General features: G+C 39.3%; 1 protein-coding gene across 1 annotated transcript in view; it reads left to right on the forward strand.

The window, feature by feature from the left end:
* The first annotated feature begins 2,706 nt into the window (after positions 1 to 2,706).
* LOC137281570 (uncharacterized) overlaps positions 2,707 to 14,494 on the forward strand; it is a 42,806-nt gene continuing 31,018 nt past the window's right edge. Inside the window, exon 1 of the mRNA XM_067812882.1 lies at positions 2,707 to 2,898. The gene's annotated coding sequence lies outside the window, so the exon portion shown is untranslated. The remainder of the gene's footprint in view (positions 2,899 to 14,494) is intronic.

A 14,494-nucleotide genomic window follows, 5' to 3' on the forward strand; every position in this document is an offset into this window, starting at 1 on the left:
AAGAAGCTATATATTTAGAAATGGGCTTCACAAATTGTACTCATGTCCGGTAAGACGAGTGAACGCTCTGACCACAAGGCTATTACATCGTCCGCAGAACAAGAATATGAGCAGTTCTAGCAATACCTACATATCAATATTTAAGGATGGATCCGAGAGATACATCGTTGGATGACAGACTAGTTTACTTTTCCTTTTTGACAGCGGAATCAAAGGCAGTTTTAACAGTTCCATAGTATGTCACCAAGCGCAAGTTGTTACACATTCTGTCCTGAGTTCAGACTTTTTGTAGCAGCAATCAGTTTCACTGATGTCATAATCTTCCACCTGGACTGTACGACAACGTCTTTCGTTGGGTTTAAACTCAAGCTGGAATTGTCAGCAACACATAATGACTGACGCTACAAACATCATGTCTTATGTATATTGAAGCATGTCCTAGACTTGCTTGACGGTGTTGAGGTTTCCATTACAAAGGATAAATATTTCAATGGCCTTGAATGAATTCTGTGCTAGGTTTTTTAAATATAGAACCCTATTCTTAAGTCTCATTGCACAACCTTATGACCATTTCATACAAAATACATTTTCCATTGACTGCAGAATATAGGTATTTTTAATCACTGGATGAATTTGAAACGATCCTCACAAACCAAGGGAAAGCTGTAAATCAAGCTGTTGTACTATGAAAGTTGCAAAGGTTCCTTATATGTCTTGCTGGGGATCTGTATCATCACTAAGTGCTGTATCACTGTCTAACAGACAGATACTTCGATGTTCTACTACTGTTTAAATCCTTTTGATGTGTATTGCGTGATCGTATAATGTCCTTCTTTAACAAATTGTAAATATTTCAACACTATACAACATGGGAGCTCATTCGTGTCTCCAGGGGATCTGTTCGCAAGTGTGCCATTCAACGAGGGTGCACAAGGCCACGCCACTTACTTGATCAGATATTCTGTGAGCGTTTCCGTCTGTACATGTATATAGATATTCGTAATCAGTTCAAATGATTTCTGTATCCCGTTTCTTCTGTACGACGAACATAAGAATGTAGTACTCTGGTAGTGTAGCACTATGATTTGTGTCCCTTCTACTATATGGATGGAGACATTAACAACATTCACCTTTGAGGTTTCTTCTGTATGGGTGGACATATGAACAACATTCACCTTTGAGGTTTCTTCTGTATGGGTTGACATATCAACAACATTCACCTTGAGGTTTCTTCTGTATGGGTGGACATATGAACAACAGTCACCTTTGAGGTTTCTTCTGTATGGGTGGACATATCAACAACATTCACCTTTGAGGTTTCTTCTGTATGGGTGGACATATCAACAACATTCACCTTTGAGGTTTCTTCTGTATGGGTGGACATATCAACAACATTCACCTTTGAGGTTTCTTCTGTATGGGTGGACATATCAACAACATTCACCTTTGAGATGTCATCAGTGTGTGTTCCCTGCTATATGGGCGAACAAATGAACAACATTCACCTTTCAGATGTGATATGTGTGTGTTCCATGTTACATGGGTTGACATATGAACAACATTTAATGAACAAGCAGTTAATGAACAGCATGCCAAGCTTAATATCTGCAGCATTTTGGGACACATCATTTTAGCAGAGTAACAATAACATCTCATAAGAAACTCTTACAAGAAACTGCATGGAATAAACAGTTGCCGAGAATAGTGATCCTGAATGTTGAAAATCCACCTAAGCCCCATGCAGGTAGCAAAAGTAATGTAAGTTCCCATGGTCCCTAGCGTGGTAACTAACGGCGAGTAACGGGATCGGGTGGTCAAGCTCGCTGACTTTGTTGACACATGTAATCGGTTCCCAATTGCGCAGATCGATGGTCATCTTGTTGATCACTGGATTGTCTGGTCCAGACTCGATTATTTACAGACCGCCGTCATATGGCTGGAATAATGCTGAGTGCGGCGTAAAACTAAACTCACTCACTCAATCGTTACAGTATTACTGTGTACTTTATACCGTTACCTGTATCTTACTCTGGGTGTGCACAATAGATATGTTTCACGGGACGCACATATCGGATTAACAGAACAAAATATACAAACAGAAGATTGTGAAAATCAATATCTTGTCCCTTGCAAGACTACACCATGTCATTTTGACCCAAAATTAGCTGTCAAGACAACTGTTGAATTTAACGTTCGTTTGTCGCTTTCTTCACCTTATCTCGACTATTAAAAAAATTCAGTGTTGCCAGCGTTTATGGTTAAATCAAAGTCCAAACAATCCTTGGAGTGAAAATCAATGTCGCCGAACCTCACAGTGCTAGCAGATAAGGAAAAAAAAACAAACAGCGACGTCCGTTAAGTGTACAATGTTGCCTGATGACAAAGTTACTACCAATCCACAGTCTGTGTGTGCGTGTTTGTGTGTGTGTGTGTGTGTGTGTGTGTGTGTGTGTGTGTGTGTGTGTGTGTGTGTACACAAACAATTATGTGTTAATAAATATTACACATATACTGATTTCCTCTCATTGACAATGACCATATAGCTACAACAGACGCTAAACAGAATATCACTCATTCACTCTCATTGCCCTCTATACCTGGTTTAATAAAGGACCAGGAAGTAATACACTTATCTAGGCGTAGAGTGTGCGGTATGCTTGTTTACACAAAAACAAGAGCACAGTTCACTGTCAGACCGCACCATGCATATTCCTAACATGTAAAGAGGCTCTACACTTGGTTACAAGTTGCAGCATGAGTTTCTTCTTGTACTGTGGACTTTCTGAGCCGCGGCAACGTAGCAGGGCAAAGTACCTGTGCTGACGTCATGTTTAGCTGAGCATTCAGAGGGAATCATTGTGTAGAAACAATGATTTGATGGTTACGGAGAATGCATCGGTGAGTATACATCCTTTCTGTAATTTGATACTGCATGTATCTTATATTTTCGGTTTGTTAAAAGTTAACAGGAACGATTCACATGTTTTGCTCGAATTTCAATGATCACTACCCTCGTCTTGTCTGCAATCAGTAGCCCCCTTGCCAGAATTTGAAACATCAATCACAGTTCATTGTATACAGCGGTACACTGTATATAAGTCGAATGAATATGCAGTGTACGAATCTACGGCACAATTATTTATGAAAGCAATGAACGTGAAGATCTTATCACATCATGATACACACAAACTTCCAGAAGTGACAGTTAATCGGTTAATTGTGGATTTGGGTTATTTAAACTGAATACATTATTTATTCACTTGCGGTAATTCAGAAACACAATCAGTATCTGAAAAATCACATTAAAACTTTCCGATCAGAGTTACTTATGGCTGGGAACATAAGGAATAGTATACGAATGAAATTCTGTCAACCCGTCCCGTTGAGGACATTTTGTTCGTATGACCTATGACCTATGACGACTGAGTAGTTCCTATAACAATAGCAGAGTGGAGTTTGATTTTAGTTTGTAGATTTTATATTTTAACTTTTAGAACTGATTTTGTTATTATGTTCGTTTGCCCTATACAAAAGCTAATAGGATTCTTTTCAGATTTAAGTGAAAGTTTTAATATTAGTGAAAGAGGTGTGGGTTTGAATATCTGAGACCATATCAGTTTCCTCGTGTTTTAACAAGTTTTGCGTTAATACCTGTGCTACCTATAACTTGGATGCTTTTCCCCAGTATTTATACCAATAGGAGAGGTGCAGTGCAAAGTTTAATAGAAATAAGTGACTCTTGTGAGATAGTTAGTACTGATTTATCAATTTTCAACTTAAAGAGTGTTTTACTTTCGACTCACAGTTATAGCAACGGATTCCGTAATAGTAAAACATAAGAAAGAAAGCTAACGACAGTCTTTTTATAACTCTTTGAGAATCATGATATGATCTTTTCCCCGAGAACTGACCTTTCTTGTATATGTCTAATTCAAGACAGACAACATCCAAATATTTCTGAAATCCCTAAAATGTGAAACCAAGCCATATTATTCAATATCTCTGTGTGTGTGTGTGCTTGCGTGCTTGCGTGCGTGCGTGCGTGCATGCTCATATCTGCATTCGGAGTGTGTGGAGTTGGAATACCGACTGTCTGTTAGGGACGACCGCGAGCAGGATTATGCCACTCGCAGGAAAGGCCCAGGGGTTGAGCTGGAAGTCCGCTCACCTCATTCATGTGTACTTGTTTGTCATGTCTTGTGGAACCAACTAAAGAAGTTCGAACAAAACTATGCATTTGTTAACGCAGTCTTCATATAATTCCGAACAAATTCTCCAGTCGACGCACCAACCATATGCCACAGGTTGACACAGGTACATTTCTTGCATAGAATATGACAGGTCTTGTAAGTAATGTCACTGTTATATGTGACAAACGATACATAGTGTCAGATTATTTACAGACCAACGCCATATTGCTGGAATATTGCTGAGTGCGGAGTAAAACTAATCTAACTCACTCGTCTTCATGCAATCGCATTGCAATTTAAATATTACCTAGCTGACTAACTCACTAATACATATGTCAAGAACATGCTCCAGCATGGCCTGCATCGATCCGTGTTTGTATCCTTCTATGACATCACTTGCTGGGGCACGATTATACAGCTAAAACCATATAATGATACACACCAAACGTACCCACTGATTCATGAAACAAATCGACAGAATAAATACACAGTATGTGTTTGGGCACAACAGAGAGACCCAGAGCGACTACAGTACTCACACTTCAATATCGATGTTCGTTTTAAACTTGTTTAGTTTATAACTAATAGCACCTTCGGGCAATCCGTAATATAAAAACAGCCTTAAGTCGCCAACAAATGAAGGTAGATCACTATGCTGGGAACCACGAGGTCTTAAGTCATTTGCCACCTGCTACTAGCTGGATGTTCCGTCCAAGTATTGCAGAACTGCGTGCCCAGTTTACTCGCACCTGTCGCCTATTACCCACTTTCCAGAAAGACAAAAATGTATTGAAATCAAAACAACCCATGAATCTGAATATGAACTACCTTAACGTTGGTACAAAAAACGAATCCTATCATTTTAAATACCGACCCTTGGATCAATTCGCGTAAGGGAAACCACTGTGGATTTTATGAGTGCGAGTTGCAATGCTTCTACAGTTGGTAAACTCTGTGTCTTAACTATGTGTCAAAGTGTCAACATTTTCGTAAGGGTTCGGTAAACTGATTGCGAGGAAGCAATACAACAACGCTGGACTTCATTACGATCCAATATCGTATAATAATTGTCAAAAAGTCTTTTTTCCGTTACGTATGAATGTTGCCTGCTGAATTCTTATCGTATTCGTGGTTTAACCTGCGCTGAATGCCTCAAAACCACAAATATCTATCTGCAAAGGGAATTACTTGTCCATCAATGAACTCTCCTATTACATCGAACGATATCTTCCCTACAAACTTTGATAGCACACTTTTTTTGCAAGAGCGTCATACCACATTGTTTTTACATGAAACATTTGCATTTCATAACTGAAATGAGAACTACAGAAAATCAAATAATCAAAGGAAACACCATGAACTTGCTCTCACAATGCAGTTGCATAGTGAACAAAGTGGAAACAAAAAGAAAGTTGCATCCTGGGAAATCCCATTAGTCCCCAAGTTTTTAAATATGATTTATTTCAAAAATAGTTTGGCCATTATGAGCTCCAAGTATGTTATCAGGTTTAGCCAGTTCGTAGTAGATGTTCACACGTCACGGAGGCATTAAACATCAACTTGTCATGTTGTCAAGAGGTCATCAGTCGCATATACTGCTAGCCTCGTGAGGGCTTATTAGCTGCAGTGAGTGAGTTTAGTTTTATGCCCCCTTTAGCAACCCTATTAGTAGGGCTGATACATATGCTAACAACATCATGTTCAAAATCAAATTTGCAAAGATTACACATTAATCCTGGTGTTTACTAATATAATTGTGTTCAGGTTTGTTTTTAAACTTCAAGACCAGAATTGCGTGCATGGTCAGATAATATTTTTACTCAGTGTAAACGAACAGAAACTCACTGGATTCTGACTGGAAACTTTCAGTCCAGTTTCCTTCAGGTTTCCGCAATGTGGAAACCAAGTTATTTTTGCTGTGGTGGTCAGATAATAGTTTTGGCGAAATTATAATATTGCTGCATTTTCGGTCATGAAATCACAAAACACAGAGTACTGGTTACGGGAATGATTACAATCATTGCAAAATCAAACATTGTAAATCTATTGGATATTGTACAAGTAAACCACACTGAAGATACTATTTATAGGCAAAACATAGACATTTAACAATAGACAACTTCCAAATTTTAACACTGTCTCTGCTCAACATCCCAAATCCGCAGTCATAGTAGTTGTTCACACATGCTGGCTCATGATGATACCTCTGCAGCAAATATGCAATTACATGTTTCATTGAGCTCAAGGTGACATATCTCCCGTACATCATAGTTACAGAGGTGTAATCCCATATATACCATACGTTATAACGCTTCACAACAATTGAAATGTTAACCCGTCATACAAAATGTTAGGCTGTTTAGGGTCTCCAAAAGCAACAGAAAAAACAGAATGACAATTATATTTAGCACTATGTGTTACGAGTGTGTATTTTCTGTATATTTTGTTATTAATTCAGTAATAATTGTTATTTGGTCACAACATTTAGTGTTTTGAATATTAAATATGATGGGTCACATTTCGTTTTAATAGCTGGTCAACACTTTTAGGCTTCTGGTTTTCCAGAATTTATCTGGTCCTAGTTTTCTATGTGTTTACTTCCGGGAGACTTATTCGAGGGCATTCTACAGTGTTGACGATAGTCGTTTGCGCCCGAACTTTCGGGAAATGACATAGAATATATAAAAGGCTAGTTGTCGTGTTGAGGAGGACACTCATTCATATTAACTGGAAGATGCATCACTGCCAACGCTTGAGCATCAACGCCTGACCTACATTATCTGCTGTCAGACCGATCGCTGTGTTTACATTCTGCCATAGTTGATTCTCCCTCGCACAAAGACTTTGGTGAGTTTGCTATATTGTATTTTGTGACCCACTGACTTAGATTTTGTCTCTCTTGAATTGTATTTGTAATCAGCATTGTGACTATTGAATTGTGACTTAGTATACCATGCTCTCGTTGCATAATAATTCATAATTTGAACGTTTATGACTTGTCTTTGTTCTGTTTTCCTGGTTCACAGGAGGATTTCTTACATAGTTTGTCAAAATTCTTAACTGTAACAAAATGGGGGGCTCGTCCAGGATGGAATTCATTTGACATTTGAGACCATTTGTGGAATATATTCCAAATTTCTGCAATTTTGCAACAAGTTCATTGTTGAATCAGCAAAATGGTGTTTGAATTTGATAAGTTTGTATTGTCCCCTGACTCTGAGACAATTAGTCAGTTGAGGAAATCAGATTTATTGCACATCTCAAACTTGATGGCAAACCTGCAATGAAGAAATTTCAGATTTTGAAAATTGTGTTGAATTATTATACTGATGGGGTTTTGAAGATGATGGTGCCAGAGGAAGGTTCAGATCAATTAGAAATAAAGAAACTTGAATTCAGTTTCAAATTCAAAAAGAGGGAAATAGAAAACAAGAAGAATTGAGAAGGATGGAAATGAAGTTTAAGATGGAGAAAGAAATACAATTGAAGAAACTTCAAATTGTCAAAGAAAATGCTCTGACAAAAAACTTGAAAACCCTTCTCAGACCTCAGATTCTTCCACTTTTGACATTGCAAGGCATGCTAGGCTTGTACCCCCTTTTCATGAAAAAGAAGTAGACAAACATTTTCTACATTCTGAGAAAGTTGCTGAGAATCTCAATGTCCTGGGGAATCATGGACTATGCTGTTGCAAACTGTTTTGAAGGGTAAAGCTCGGGATGCTTATTCAGCCTTTTCAGTACAACAAAGCTCAGATTATGATGTTGTCATGAGTACACTTTTGAAAGCTTATGAGTTAGTGCCTGAGGCATATCGTCAGAAATTCAGAAATCCTCAAAAAGAGACAATGAGACTTTTGTAGAGTTTGCTAGAGAAAGGGAAACATTGTTTGATAGCTGGTGTGGGTCTAAGGAAGTCACAGATTTTGATGGTTTGAGATAGTTAGTGTTGATGGAAGATTTCAAGCAGAGTGTTCATGCTGACCTTAAGACTTATTTGGATGAACAAAAGGTTGATGACTTACATAAGGCAGCAAAGTTGGCAGATGATTATTGTTTGACTCACAAGAGTTCTTTTAGGTCTCCGGATAATGTAAAGTTTTCAGGCCAGAAAAGCTATTTCCCAGTTAAAACTTCAGGACATGCTGGTTACAGTGGTGTTACAACAGGTTCAAATTTTAGTGGCAAGCAGTCAGATACTTTTCAGTCTAAGCCTAAGACTACCAGTGGTTCTGATCCTGTTTCTGCATATCGTAAGAAGCCAGGTCATTTGATTTCTGCATGTTACAAACTCCAGTTTAGAAATCAGGCTACAGGTTTCCCAAATGCTTTGTGTCCATCGCACCTAAGCCTTTCTTTCCAGGTGGTTTGAGGAGAGTTTTGTTTGTGAGAGTAAGTCTCCAGATTCTGTAGTTCGGAAGGAGGTTCTGCCCTAGTGTCTAAGGGTTTTATGTCACTTATAGGAGATAATTCTAACCCCACTGCCCGTTATTATCTTGAGGGACACGGGAGCTCTTCAGTCTCTAATTTTGAAGGATATTTTGTAAATTCTTCTGCTCCTCTCCATTTTGTGAATTTGACGTCAGATCTGATTTCAGGTGAGGTGAAAGTTGGTGTTCTAGACTTTCTCCCAGTTCCGGGTGTCGATTTGTTGATTAGTAATGATCTTATGGGGGCTAAAGTTGGCGCTGATCCAATTGTCTCTGTTTCGCCAGAGAGGTAAGATAGTACAGTGACTCGTTCAATGTTGAAAGGCATTTCTTCCAAGACGTCTTTGCAGAATGACACCATTTATGATTTGTCAGATACTTTTATGGATCATTCTTTGTGTGAGATGGAGACAGATAACTCATCTACAAAGAGTAGTAGCTCTTCAGGACTTCTTGATAAGTCAAATAGTTTGTCAGGTGGTGAACACATTCTTTCCAGAGAGCAGCTTATTAGCGCAAAGGGTCAGGATGTTGAAGTGCAGAAGATGGCTAGTAAGGCTGTTTCTTTTGAGGAGGTTAGCAAGGTTCCAGTTTGTTATCACTACAAGCAAGGTGTTCTGATGAGAAAATATAGGTCGCCGGATGTTCCTGCGGAGGATGAATGGAACTTGTACCATCAAATTGTGGTACCGAAATTATTTCGAAAACATGGACTTTCATTGGCACATGAAAGTCCCATTTCAGGTCATTTGGGTGTAAACAAAACTTGTGAGAAAATTTTAGCACATTTCTCTTGGCCCAATGTGATACAAGATGTGGCTGAATTTTGTAAGACCTGTCATGCATGCCATATTGTTGGGAAACCAAATCAGAAAATTCCTTCCGCTTTCCTTGAAACCTATACTGGCTTTTAAGGAACCTGTCCGTAGAGTTATTATTGATTGTGTTGGTCCACTGCCTAAGACGAAGTCTGGTAATCAGTATTTACTCACAATCATGTGTGCGTCTACCAGATTTCCTGAAGCAATTCCACTTCGTAGGATTGTTGCTCCTGTAATTGTCAAGGCTTTGATCAAGTTTTTCACCTTAGTTGGTTTGCCAGATGTAGTTCAGTCTGATCAGGGCTCAAACTTTATGTCTAAGGTGTTTCAACAAGCTATGTACCAGTTAGGTATTAAGCAAGTTAAGTCCAGTGCTTATCCTCCAGAGTCACAGGGAGCTTTAGAGAGGTTTCATCAAACTTTGAAGAATATGATCAAGGCATATTGTTCTGAGACAGAGAAAGATTGGGATGGGGGTGTGCATTTGTTGTTGTTTGCTGTCAGAGAGTCATTTCAGGGAAGTTTAGGGTTTAGCCCCTTTGAGTTTGTGTTTGGTCATAGTGTGTGTGGGCCACTAAAACACTTAAAAGAACAATGGCTCAATGACAGACCTGAGATCATGCTCTTAGACTATGTGTCTACATTTAGGGACAGACTATCAAAAGCAAGTGAATTGGCCAGACGACATTTGAACATTTCACAAGAAAAAATGAAGCAGAACTATGACAGAAAGTCAAAAGAGAGAAATTTTACTTGTTGTGAGAAAGTGTTAGTTTTGTTTCTCATTCCTGGTCAGCCACTGAGAGCAAAATATCATGGTCCTTGTGTTGTTGACAGAAAGGTTAGCGACACAGACTATGTCGTTCTGGCACGTGGTCGTCGTAAACAGAAGAGATTGTGTCATGTCAACATGATTAAGAAATATCATGACAGGTTAGAAACCAAACATGTCAATTGTATTACCACACTCTCCCCAGTCTCTGATTGTACTAACGACAATTGTGAAAATGTTGTCAACATTGCTGATTGTGTTAGCAATGTGACGTTTGATGATCTTCAGAAATTCTGATGTGTTAGCTCACCTTGATGACATAAATTCTCGAACGCCCATGTCCAAGGTATGGAACATGGTCCAGAAAATACAAGGCAAAGGTACTAAGTCTAGCATCCATCATCGTAAACATGGAGATCAATTACTTACCGATAAATCAGATATTGCCAACAGATTGGGTGAAACTCTCCCTAAACACTCTTCCTCTTCTAATTATGTACCTAACTTCCAACAATATTAAAAACAACAAGAAAAGAAAAGCATTAATTTCAACTCAGATAATGGAGAAGATTACAATGAACTATTTTCTATTCATGAGCTTCATACGTCTCTTGATCAAGCTCACAATACTGCTACAGGGGCTGATAACATACATTACCAACTCCTGTAGCACTTATCAGAATCCTGTCTGGAAACTCTTTTAACCATTTGTGATGATATTTGGATCTCGGGTAATTTTCATCCCTCATGGCGTAAGGCTATAGTAGTACCAATACCTAAACATGGACGTCATCATACGGATCCATCCATTTATCTACCTATTTCACTCACAAACTGTGTTTGCAAAACCATGGAACGATGATAAGTAATCAACTTGTTTGGTACTTGGAAACCAATATCATTATAACAGATATACAATGTGGTTTCCGTAAAAACAGAAGTACTCTTGATCACTTAGTGCTTTTGGAATCATTTGTCAAAAACGTTCTAATAAATAAACAACACGCTGTGTCTATCTCTTTTTTGATCTTTAAAAGGCATATGACACGACGTGGAAATATGGTATTTTAAGAGATTTACATGGCTTCGGACGTTTGATCATTAAAGTCAGGATGAGGGTGTTCCACAAAGCAATATTTTATCTGTCACTCTAATTAGCATCAAGAGCAACAGTGTAACAAAAGTTTTAAACGATTCAATAGATGGGTCGTTATTTGTGGATGATTTTAATATTTCTTGTTAGAAAAATATGCATACTATTGAACGGCAACTGTTTAAACAAAATAACCAAATGGTGTCTTGAAAACGGCTTTAAAATTTCTAAATCAAAACCTAATTGTATACAATTTTGCCGTAAATACGAACCAAATAAAGACCCTGAACTGTCTCTTGATGGCACTCCCATCAAAGCTGCCAAGTTCTTGGGATTAAGTTTTGACTCACACGTTACGTTTCTGCCTCATATTAAATCCCGTAAAACTAAATACCTGAAGGTACTTGATTTGTTAAAGGTTGTCTCAGATTCAAGCTATCCTCTTCCATCTATATCGATCACTCGTCCGTTCCCAACTTAATATGGCTCCATTGTCTATGGTGAAGCCTGCAAGAGCAACTTAAAATTGTCAGATTCTGTCCATCATCAAGGTCTATGACTTTGTCTTGGCTCCTTTCAAAATTCACCAGGCACCCATGGCAAGCCACCTCCTCGTGGTGGGTGCTGGGTAACGCTAAGAGCTCGCCGACACCCCAGTTCTGGACCCGGGGGGATATTTGGTCCACCAACCCGTTTGCCGTGGGTTCCAGCCCCGTGTCGGTGGAGGACGGGTGTCTGGGTGTTGAGGGCACTGGGAGCCTGTGACCGCGTTCGCTTCAACACACCCCTTCGACCCTTACTTCACCTACACGGGGGGTTGAATGGGCCCGGTTCAACCAATCGGCTGGCCAAGCCAAGCCCTGAGTGTTACATTATGTAATGTTAAAACGTATATCCTTGTAAGTCTTGGCGAATTTTTGGACCTTTGTAATTTCAAATGTACACTTTCATGTTTTTGCCTAGAGTCGTATGCCCAAAAGGCGGTGGCTCATGGGCCAATCTGGTGGAATGATTAAACTTTAATTTTTCTGCTGGAGTATATCATCCAGGTATCCTTCGTGCTGCAAGCTGGAGATCCGCTTGTTTTTAGCATTGTCCTTGTGACACTCCATGGTGGGTGGGGAGCCCGGATAATGAAAAATTACTCATTCACCATGGCTTATGAAACTCCCTCAAAAAAATTAACCGTCCACTTGACAACGATGATGAACAGCGACCTTCACAATCTATTGATTACTGGCCACGGTTTCTAGTGATTGAGACTATCGATAACACACCGTTGAAATTAAATCCTTTTGCGGTTTCTAAAGGCATTCAAGGCATTGCAGAAGACGTGAAAAACATTAGACGCTTACGTTCAGGTGCTTTGTTAATTGAATGCAGCAAACGACAGCAAGCATCCAACCTCCTTTCCATTGAGTCATATGTAGGTACACCTGTGTCCGTTTCTGCACACCGAACTCTTAACACAATTAAAGGTGTTGTAAGAGATCGGGATCGATTGTTCTCTGACATGACTGAATTGGATATAGTCTCAGAAATGAAAGACCAAGGTGTCACATTTGTCAAACGATTTACCACCCGTAAAAACTCAGAAATCCATCCAACAAATACCTATCTCTTTTCCTTTTCTTCTCCAACTGCTTCTCAATCAATAAAGGCTGGTTACTGCAATATCAGGGTTAAAACATACATTCCCAACCTTCTCAGATGTTTCAAATGTCAGAAGTTTGGCCACGGTATGAACACCTGTACATTGTCTGTCACATGCGCTCACTGCGTGAGAAGACGCATGTGACGGAAGATTGTGACAGCAACTTCAAAAAGTGTGCCAACTGCTTTGGTGCACACTCCTCGTCCTCTAAGGAGTGTATGGAAAAAAAACAAATGGAGATTAACAAAATTAAATTTACTAGAAACATCAGTTTTGCAGACTCTAAAAGTCTCGTACAATCTCCAGAACTAACCGAAACGTATGCATCAGTAACTAGACCATTATCAGATACAACCCTAAAACAGCCCAAAGTCAAAACTGCATCAATAACCTGGTAAAGAGACTTGACATGGGTCAAGACATACTACTCCCGAGAGGTTTTCACCAGAACATTCCGCACAAACAACAGTTTCAGCCAAAATACAATCTGAGTCATTGAGTAATCGTGACTCATCTACATCACAGGATAGCACCATCTCGGTCAACTGGAAATGTCAAACAGGTCGCTAAAAGTAAACCCAAACCAAGGCCTGATCTTTCTAAAAAAACTTCAAAGTGGCAGAGTATCCAAAGGATCAGAAAATCGAGTTGAACTTAATAAGTATGGTTCGCTTGAGGACATGGAAGTCACACACCCATCAAAGGGCATATAGTCTGTCGCCCACTAAAAAGTGCGGGGTAGATCCCCAATCAAACCCCCATTCCAAAACTATAGCACAGTGGAATTGTAGAGGGTTAAGGACCAATTTCAATGAGTTACAGCTACTATTCCAGGATTTTGCACCATCGGCCTTCTGTCTGCAGGAAACCTATTTGAAGCAGACAGATACTTTTGATTTACGTCAGATCATTTCTTATAATTATTTTTCACCTCCAGGTGATTGGGCATCTGGAGGGTCTTCAATCCTTTCAAAGCAGGATGTTATCCATAGTCCTGTAACACTCACAACAAATCTCCAAGCTGTTGCAGTGAGACTCATTCTTCACGTTACCTTTACACTATGCTCTTTGTATATTCCGCCTTCTTCAACACTCCAGCAGTCTGATCTTCAAGCTCTCTATGACCAGCTTCCTAAACCCTGTATCATAATGGGTGATCTCAATGGCCATAACCCAATTTGGGGTGGTACAAACACTAACAGTAAAGGTAAAATACTGGAAGATTTTATAACCAATAATGACTTGTGTATATACAATGATGATGTAAGCACTTATCTGCAACCTGCAACTGGCACCTGCTCTTGTCTAGATTTGTCTCTTGCAGACTCTAATGTACTTAATGAATGTGACTGGTCACTCCACAATGACCTCTGTGGAAGTGACCACTTTCCAACTATCTTATTCAGAAATACTCCATCTGACTCTCCATCATATACGAGGTGGAATTTTGCCAAGGCAGACTGGTCCTTGTTTCAAACTTTATGTGCATCTAAATTAAGACCCGAATGTCTCAGTGATATACCTGATCCTATTCA

This window comes from Haliotis asinina, chromosome 4 (assembly GCF_037392515.1).
Source record: "Haliotis asinina isolate JCU_RB_2024 chromosome 4, JCU_Hal_asi_v2, whole genome shotgun sequence".
Classification (NCBI taxonomy): Eukaryota; Metazoa; Mollusca; class Gastropoda; order Lepetellida; family Haliotidae; genus Haliotis; species Haliotis asinina.